General features: G+C 34.0%; 1 pseudogene; it reads right to left on the reverse strand.

The window, feature by feature from the left end:
• Window positions 1–240: 240 nt before the first annotated feature.
• LOC109447565 (uncharacterized) lies at window positions 241–1663 on the reverse strand (annotated as a pseudogene).
• Between the last annotated feature and the right edge of the window lie 9056 nt (window positions 1664–10719).

A 10719-nucleotide genomic window follows, 5' to 3' on the forward strand; every position in this document is an offset into this window, starting at 1 on the left:
CTTGTCCTATTTTTGATGAGGTTAAAATTGATCAATGGGTTCAGATGTCAACCCAATCTGTTCACTATGAAGTTCATTATGAAGTTCATTCACGAACATATTCTTTCTTTTAAATAAAACTTTTTAATTGTCATCATGAAGTAAAAGGGATCCCTACATTCAAAAGCTTTTTCTCTAGAAAAACGCTCCTAAACACAATACTCCTTAACACAAAATCCACAATGGAAGGATTTCTTATAATTATGTAGTTATATTATTAATTTGCTGATCATAAGTAAGGTGTGAGTGTTGGTGAAAGGCCTTTTTGCATCCCTTACAATTGTATGGTTTCTCACCAGAATGAATTCCGTGATGTTGAATAAGTGATGAATAAAATCTAAAGGCCTTTCCACATTCCTTACAATCATAGGTTTTCTCTCCAACATGAATACCCTATTGTGAAACAAGTTCTGAGTAACGATGAAAAAAACTTCTGACATTCTTCACATTCATAAGATGTCTCACCGGTATGAATTCTCTGATGGAGAGTTAGATGATAGCCAAGGCTAAATATCTGCCCACAGTCTTTACAATCATAGGGTTTCTCACCAGTATGAATTCTGCTATAGAGTGTTAGTTGTTGCCGCACTCTGAAGGCCTTCCTATATTCCTTACATTCACAGAGTTTTTCACCAGTATGAAGTTTGTGGTGTATTCTAAGGCTTGTACTACACAGAAAAGCCTGCCCATGTTCTTTACACTCAAAGCACGTCTCAGCAACAGTAAGTCTTTGATGTCGAGTAAAGTGTGCATACTCTCTAAAAAGGTCTTCCCACAATCCTTGCATTCATAGACTTTCTCACCAGTATGAATCCTCTGATGGAGATTAAGTTGTCCTCACACTCTAAAGGATTTCCCACATTCCTTACAGTCATAGGGCTTCTCACCAGTATGAATTATATGATGTACTAGAAGATCTGCACTACATGTAAAGATCTTTTCACATTTTTTACATTCAAGGAGTTTGTCAGAAATATGAATTATCTGCTGCGACTAACATGGGCACACTGTCTAAAGGTTTTTCCACAATCTTTACATACAGAGGGTTTCTCATCAGTAGGAATTCTCTGATGGAAAGTAAGTTGCTGGTGTACTCTAAAAGCCTTTCCATACTCCCCACATTCATAGGGTTTCTCTCTGTTATGAATTCTCTGATGTAAAGTAAGAGATTTGAGTTTTCTGTAAGTGGGCCTTTTTTCAGAGGTGTTGTTTTTCACTTGCCTGAAATATGCCTTTTGAGGATGCTTTTGTCCTCAAACTTTTTATATTCACAGTCTTTTCTGAAAAAGGAGTCTTCCAAGCTATAACTTCCAATGGTTTCCATTATCTCCCACTGAGATAAATTCATTTCATAAATATCCTTTTGAGATAACTTTTTAATGTCATATCTAGATTCTGAATCTAGGCTCCATCTCTTTTTCTCATCCCTCACAACCATCCAGGGTTCTTTCCCTTGTTCTATCAGGGTAATGACATGTGGCTTAGAAATGGAACGTCCCACTGACACCAAGTTCTCTAATATCACATCTCTGTACAAATTCTTCTGATATGAGTTCAGGCATTCCTACTCTTCTTGAGCAAAGTCTACAGCAACATCTCTGAATATCACCAAATCATCAACCATGATTTTAAGTTATAAGAACTGGTCAGTTTTCCTCAAGGGTCATTCACTGGAGAAGCAGAGTCCACAGAAGCCAGAGCGTACTCAGGACGCACAGGGTTCCCAGGAGTGCCCAGTCCTCGAGTCTGCAGCGTGGGATTCCAGTGAGTGCCTATTTCGGTCCCAGGCTCACGTTTATTAACCTTTTTTCACCTCATCACCACCCATCCCAAGACTTCCTCTTCCTAACCCCTCAGCTTTACAATGAAGTGTTACTCCTTGACTAGGCTACATTACTTGTCAAAATGAACTTCTGAGGAAGAAATTAAAATTACTAATCAGGTCACCTTAAGATGAGAAGATTATCAGGGTGGTCCTAAGTTAATAACATGAACACTTTTAAAGCAAAGACTTTTCTGGCTGATAAGAGAAGGAGAATTCAGAGATTTGAAGCATGAGAATAATGCACCTCTGGCTTGAAGATGGAGAGAGACATGTGCAAGGAATGAAAGGCAGCCTCTAGGACTGAGAGAGGCATCCAGATAATAGCCAGCAAGGAAACTGGGGCCTATGTTTCCTTGGTGGCTAAACAGAACAGAACTGAATTCTGCCAACAACCGGGATGAACCAGAAGTGAATTCTCCCGAAAATCTCTGTCTAGCTGACACCTTGATTTCAGCTTTATGAGAATGAGCCAAACCTTCTGAAGACTCCTGACCATCTAGAACCAGGAAATAATAAAGGAGTGTTGTACATTGCCAAATTTCTGATAATTTGTTACATAGCAACAGAAAATGAATACAAATGTGGCCTGATATCCTCAGCTGTTATCTGCTTTTTCCAACCTGATGAAATTCGTTTCTGAGTGTCATTCCAGTAAGTGTGATTAAACCCAATAGTAACAAATTATTCTACCTAGCTTGCATTGTCAGTGGTCTGGAAATCACAGTGTTCATTTTACATTAACTTCTGGTCAAAAATCATATACTTTTTTCATCTTAATAATTTTTTATGTAAACTATTCAGTAGTGTTAAGTATATTCACATTGTTGTGTGACTGATCTCCAAAAGATTTTGTCTTGCAAAACTAAAGCCCTAGTCCCATTAAACAAGAACAACCCACATCACCCTCCCCACAGCTCCTGGCAACCACCATTCTGTTTTTTATTTATATGAATTTGACTACTCTAGATACCTTATACAATGGGAATCATACAATATTTGTTTTTCTGTGACTGGCTATTTCACTTAGTATAGTATCCTAAAAGTTTATTTATTTTGCAGCATCTGAAGACTGGCAATTAAGCTTGCAAACTTGCCACCGTGTGCTTACATTGGCAGCACTGTACAAACAGCTTGGTAAGGTTTCATAACCTTGATATATCAGAGTCTCACAGCTGTGCTCCTGTTGATGTGTGATGGTGTCTTGCTGAGTGGCGTTCATTATTGTTGCATGTTTTTGGGTGCCATCACAAGAATGTCTGAGCTTGAATTAGAGTGACAAACAAATATTAAATTTGTTGTTAAAGTTGGCAAGAGTGGAAGTGAAATCAGGTACATGTAAGTCCAAGTTTATGGGGATAATGCTACAAGGAAAATGGCAATATAAAAAGGGACTAAACGTTTTTCTGAGGGGAAAGAATGCGTCAGTGATGAAAAGAGGTCAGGGTGGCCAGTCATGTGCAGAATTGATGAAGACATTGCAAAAGTTCATTGACTTGTGCATCCAAATCATCAGCTGACTCTGAGAAGCATAGCAGATCAAGTAAACATTGATAGAGAAACAGTAAGGGAAATCTTAACTGAATATTTTGGCACAAGAAAGGTGTGTGCAAATATATGGTACCGTATTAGCTCACCGATGAACAAAAACAAAGGACAGTCAAAGTTTGCCAAGAGCTTTTGGAGAGGCAAGATGATCTTTTGGGCCCTGTTATCACTGGTGATGAAACATAGCTGTACCAATATGATCTTGAAACAAAGTGTCAAGGTGCACAGTGGAAGTCAGTCAATTCTCCACAACCAAAAAATTTCCATCAGTCCAGATCAATATGTTACTATTTTTTTTTATATCAGAGGTATTATTCATTATGAATTTGTACCAACTGGTTAACCAAGTTTACTATTTGGAAGTGCCAAAAAGGCTGTATGAAAATAGATGAAAACAACCTGAAGTTTTCATGAATAATTCATGGCTGTTTCATCATGACAATGCACCAGTTCACAGGGCACTGTGTGTGAGGGAGTTTTTAGCCAATCAATAAATAACTGTATTGGAACACTCCCTACTCACTTGATCTGGCCCCCAATGACTTCTTTCTTTACCTGAAAATAAAGGAAATATTGAAAGGAACACATTTTGATGACATTCAGGACATCAAAGTTAATATGATGACACCTCTGATGGCCATTCCAGATAAAGAGTTCCAAAATTGCTTTGAAGGGTGGACTAGGCGCTGGCGTTGGCGCATAGCTTCCCAAGAGGAGTACTTCGAAGGTGACCATTTACTGATATTTAGCAATGAGGTATGTAGCACTTTTTCTAGGATTAGTTCACAAACTTAATTGTCAGACCTCATATGTCAGAATTCCCTCCCTTTTTAAGGCTAGATAGTATTCAATTGTATCGATATACCACTTTTTATTTACCCATTCATCCATCCAAGGACACTTGTGTTGTTTCCACTTTGGCTATAGTGAATAGTGGTGCTATGAACATGAATGTGTAAATATCATTTTAAGATTCCACTTTCAATTCTTCTGGATATGTAACAAGAAATAGAATTGCTATATTGATCAGTAATTTTATTTTTATTTTTTTGGAGGAACTGTCATACTATTATCTACAGTAGCTGCACCATTTTATATTCCCACCAATAGTGCACAAGTGTTCCAACGAATTTCTCCATATCCTCACCAATATCCATTATTTCCTTTTTTATAATAACCATCCTAATGGATGTGAATTGATAACTGATTATGGTTTTGGTTTGCATATCACTAATGATTATTGATGTTGATCATCTTTTCATGGGCTCTTTGGCCATTTGTATATCATACTTAAAGAAATTTTTAGTAAATCTTTTACCCGTTTTTCAAATTGATTTATTTTTATTGTTGTGTGGCTCCTTTTTAAGACCTTTCCATTTACTGCATAGAGTTTTTCCCTACTATACTCACTCTAATGGCTTCACTTCTTTTGTCTCTACCAAAAAATCTTTCTGTAGTCTTATTTTATCATTTATTATTTTATTCTATCCTTGAGAGAGGAAAAAAAAAAAACACTATTCCTCATGTTTATAAATGGGTATCCTCTCCATTTACATTATCAATTCCTTTTTTCACTCTATTTTTTTTTTTTTTTTTTTTTTTTGCTGCTTTTTCTTTACTAAGCCAGTGTCTTCCAAAGTGATTAGTTTTAATGTACATGGTGATATCTTTGCAAACCTATTTTTCAAGCTCTAGGACTCAGCAGCATAATGAGTGTGATATTCTGGAGCTTAACTGCCTACCTTTAAATTCTAGTTTTGCTCCTTACTATCTACATAATCTTGATCATTTTATTGCTCTCATATAGAGGTACTATGGGATTGTACCTGTATCATAGATTTGCTATGAGGATTAGATATCTTAATAGTTATACAATTATTAGGACATAGCACCCTTGAGTAGAGAAAGAACCATATGTGTGTGTGCGTGTGTGTGTGTGTGTGTGTATATATATATATACATATATATATATATTAAATAATATTTAGCTACTGGACATCTTCTAAATGTTTACCTGTCATATCAAACTCAATTCAAATAGATTTCATTTGTTCACATTTGTTCACAGTATTTATTTTAAAGGCTTGGTTTGAACTATTTTTACACCTTTTTCTCCTACCAATCACTGTAAATTCTTTATAATAGCTAAACTGGACCTGACATTGTTTAATAAAATATTTAATCAATTTCTATTTGAGGCTTTTAATATGAATTTTCCATATCCAAAATCATGCTAAAACTATACACAGCCAAGACATTTCTACTTTGAAGTCTGTCATAGTCTCTACATTTAGATGAACAAAATTGCTCAATTGGAGGATAATTACAATTGATTTAATTATTAAAATAAAATATCCTATAGACTTTTTGTTATTATGCCTTTATCTGGTTAAGAAATTTTGAGAATACTGAAAAGCACACAAAAAATAAATTAAAGCCATTCATAGTCTAACCAGACAGATTTTATCACTGTCAATATTTTATTTCCTCCCAAATTATTTTTTGTATGTGGATATTTTGGCAGAGGTACTAATGCACACTAAATATTCTACATGGTGTCCTATATTTCCTGGACCCTTACAGTTGTGGGAGACCATGTAATATCCCTGATGTGTAATTGGGAAGGGGGGAAATGAAAAGATGATACTCAAAGTGTACAAAATTTAAATTCTACAAGATGAGTAAGTTCTGGAGATCTAATATAAAGCAATGTGACTATAGTCAAAAATACTGTACTGTATACTTGACACCTGCTAAGTGGTTAAATCTTAAGCATTATCACCACAGGCAAAAATAGATAGATAGACAGATAGATGATACATGATAGATAGATAGATAGATAGATAGATAGATAGATAGATAGATAGATAGATAGATAGATAGAAAGAAAGATAGATAGATAGATAGATAGATAGATAGATAGATAGATAGATAGATAGATAGATAGATAGATATGGATATCTATATCTACAGAGGGTGCCAAAAAATGTATACACATTTTAAGAAAGAAAAAAAAAACTACTAAAATTACACTAATGGTAACCACTTTGAACACCTCTTGTAATTGCAGAATTCAACGTGACTTGTATTCATCTTTTGTTATCAGTGTATGTTGCGTATTACAATTTTAACATAGTCTTTTTTTTCCCTTTCTTAAAATATGTATACTTTTTCTGGCACCCTCTGTATATTTACAGCTATAGCTACATCTACATCTACAGCTATATCTATATGTGTAGCTATATCATCTATATATATACATATATACTTGGTTGTCGTTGTTGTTGCCAGGGATGGGGATATAATCTCAAGTTTTACTCAGAAATGGTCCTCTTCCAAGAGAATAATTTTACTTCCATGAAATCTCTGAAAAATTTTAGGCCCCAGTTAACAATTATTTTTGCAGCAATGAATTTGTTCTTTGATCCTTTCTATTGAGATTAACAGAAAGCCAACTGAACATTTTCTGTATTCTTGTCACTTTGTAGAAATCTGGCTATAGATTATATCTAGACTAGTCATTATGGAGCTACCTTAATTATTATTCTATTTTTCTTCAATAAAATATCCACATTATTATTTGTTAAATTTATTGGGGTGACATTGGTTAGTAAAATTTTATAGGTTTCAAGTGTACATTTCTATATGTCATCTATATGTTGCATTGTGTGTTCTCCATCCAGAGTCAGTTCTCCTTCCATCACCATATATTTGACCTCCTTTTCCCTTTTCTACCACTCCCACTCCCTTTATTCTCTGGTAACCACTAAACTGTAGTCTGAGTCTGTTGTTCCTTTTCCCTGTCCCTTTGTCACTTTCAGTTTTATATCCCACATATGAGTGAAGTCATACAGTTTTCAACTTTTTCTGTCTGACTTATTTCACTTAGCATAATAATCTCAAGATCCATCCATGTTGTTGCAAATGGCAGTATTTCTTCTATTCTCATGGCCGAGTAGTATTCCCTTGTGTATATGTACATTTTCTTTATCCAATTATCTATTGAAAGACACTTTGGTTGTTTCCATGTCTTGGCCACCATGAATAATGCTGCAGTGAACACTGAGGTACCTATGTCTTTACAAATAAATGTTTTCAAATTTTTGGGATAGATACCCAGAAGACTGATTGCTGGGTCATTGGTAATTTTGTTCTTAATTTTTTGAGGAGCCTTCATACATTTTTAGATAGTGGCTTACAACTTACATTCCTATCAGCAGTGTATGAGGGTTCCTTTTCCTCCACAGCCTCTGCAATACTTGTTATTGCTTATCTTGTAGATAATACCATTCTAACAGATGTAAGGTGGTATCTCGTTGTGGTTTTGATTTGCATTTCCCTAGTAGCTGGTGATTTAGAACATTTTTCCATATGTCTGTTGGCCATTTGTGTGTTTTCTTGGGAGAAGTGTCTGTTCAGGTCCTCTTCCCATTTTTTAATTGGGTTGTTTGTATTCTTGGTTGTTGAGTTGTATGAGTCCTTTATGTATTTTGGATATTGGCTTCTTATTGGAAACGTTCTTTAAAAATATCTTCTCTCATTTGGTTGGTTGCCTCTTTGTTTTGTTGATGGTTTGTTTTGATGTGCAGAAGTTTTTAATTTGATATAGTCCTATTCATTGAATTTTTGTTTTTACTTCCCTTGTCTATGAGGTCAATGTCATAAAATCCTCTCTAAACCCAAGGCCCATAAGTTTAGTACCTATGCTTACTTCTATGAATTTTATTGTTTCAGGTCTTATGTTTAGGTCTTTGATTCATTTTGAGTTAATTTTGGTTTATAGTGACAGATTGAAGTCTAGTTTCTTTCTTTTGCACGTGGCTTTCCAGTTTTCCCAGAACTATTTATTAAAGAGGCTGACTTTCCTCCATTGTATGTTTTTGTCTCCTTTGTCGAAAACAATGTGTCCATATATGTGTACATTTGTTTCTGGGTTCTCAGTTCTGTTCCATTTGTCTGTGTGTCAGATTTTCTCCCAGGATTGAATATTGTCACTTTGTAGTACAAGCTGAAATCAGGGAATGTGTACCTCCAGCCTTACTCTTTTTTTGTAGGATTGCTTTGATATTTGGGGTCTTTTGTGATTCCATGCACATATGAAAGTTTTATCTTCTATTTCTTGGAAAAAATGACATTGGGATTTTGATGCGGATTGCATTAAATCTGTATATGGCTTTGTAATATGGTTATTTTAACTATGTTGATTCTTCCAATCCATGAATACAATATCTTTCCATTTTTTTGTGTCTACTTCAATTTCTCTTAATAATGTCTTACAGTTTTCAGTGTACGGGTCTTTCGTATTCTCTGTTAAATTTATTCCTAGGTATTTTATTCTTTTTGTTGCTGTGACAAAAGGAATTTTGTTTGTTTGTTTTTCATTCTTTTCATTTATATTTCTGGAATTTCATTGTTAGTATACAGGAAAGCAATAAATTTTTGTATCAATTGATTTTGTATCTTGAAACATTATTTGTTTAACATTTCTAATAGCTTTTTGGTAGAGTGTTTAGGGTATTCTATATAAAGAATCATGTCATCTGCAAAAAGGGAATTTGAGTTCTTCTTTCCCAATTTGAATGTCTTTTATTTCTTTCTCTTGCCTGATTGCTCTGGCTAGGACTTAAAATACTATGTTGAATAACAGTGGTAAAAGGGGGCATCGCTCTCATGTTTCTGATTTTAGAGGAAATATTTCAGGTTTTCACCACTAAGTTTGATATTAGCTGAGGGTTTGTCATATATGGTATTTATTATGTTGAGGTCCTTTCTTCTATACCCATTATATTAATTGTTTAATCATAAATGGATATTGTGTCTTGTCAAATGCTTTTTCTTCATCGGTTGATATAATCATATAAGTTTTATCTTTTATTTTGTTTATGTGGTGTATCACATTGATCAATTTGCCTATGTTGAAATATCCTTGTGCAGATGGAATAAACCCTATTTGATTGCATTGTATAATCTTTTTAATGCATTGTATTCTATTTGCTAGGATTTTGTTAAGGATTTTTTGTGTTCATATTCATCAGAGGTATCTGTCTGTAGTTTTCTTTTCTTGTGTTATCCTTACCAGGTTTGATATCAGAGTAATGTTAGCATCATAAAGTGAGTTATTGCTTCTTCTTCAATTTATTGGAAGAGTTTGTGGAAGTGAGGGTGAATCATCTTTGAATGTTTGGTAGAATTCACTAGTGAAGCCATCTGGTCCTGGACTCTTGCTTTTGGAGCAATTTTGGATGCTTGTTTCAATTTCCTTACTGTTGATCTGTCTATTTTGATTTTCCAGTTCTTCATCATTCAGTCTAAGAAGGCTGTGTATTTCTAACAACTTGTCCATTTCTTCTAGTTTATTTAATTTGGTGGCATACAGTCCTTCATAGTATTCTCTAATCATCCTTTTTATTACTTGGTATTTGTCTTTTCTCTTTTTTCTTTAGTGAGTCTAGCCAAGTGTTTGTCAATTTTATTTATCTTTTCAAAGGACCAGTTCTTTGTTTTATTTTTTTTTCTATTTTCATTTTGTTCTTTTCATTTAGATCTGCTCTAATTTGTATTATTTCCTTCCTTCTGCTGACTTTGAGTTTAAATTTGTTTTTCTTTTTCTACTTCTTTAAGAAGTAATGTTAGGTTGTTCATTTGGGACTTTTGTTGTTTCTTGATATAGGCCTGTAATGATAAAAATTTCCCTCTTAATACTGCTTTTATTGTATCCCAATGATTTTGATATGATAAATTTTCATTCTCATTTATTTCCATGTATCTTTTGATCTCTCCTTTTATTTCTTCTTTGACCCAGTCGTTCTTTAACAGTTTGTGATTTAATCTCCATGTATTTGTGATTTTTTTCCTTCTTTCTTTGCAGTTGATCTCCAACTTCAAAGCATTGTGATCAGAGAATATGCTTGGTATGATGCCAATCTTCTTAAATTTGCTGAGACTTGTTTTGTGTCCCAACATATGGTCCATCCTTGAGAATATTCCATGTATATAGAAAAAAACATAGTCTAGGGTTTTCAGGTGAAATGTTCTGTAAATGTTGAGTATGTCAATTTAATCTAATGTGTCACTTAAGGATGATATTTCCTTATTGATTTTCTTATTTTTATAATAATTTATATTTATAAAGAATAGATGTATACATAAACACTGTTATAAAGAACAAAAGAAACTCAGAAAAAAGTAATCCGAGTATTACTTCTTACACATAAGGCAACTAATGTCCTAATATCTCAAAATCCTTTACAAAAGGAGATAGTTTAATAAGTTCTAGTTCAGGGTTTTTTTGTTTGTTTGTTTTTTGCATG

This window comes from Rhinolophus sinicus, linkage group LG01 (assembly GCF_036562045.2).
Source record: "Rhinolophus sinicus isolate RSC01 linkage group LG01, ASM3656204v1, whole genome shotgun sequence".
Lineage (NCBI taxonomy): Eukaryota > Metazoa > Chordata > Mammalia > Chiroptera > Rhinolophidae > Rhinolophus > Rhinolophus sinicus.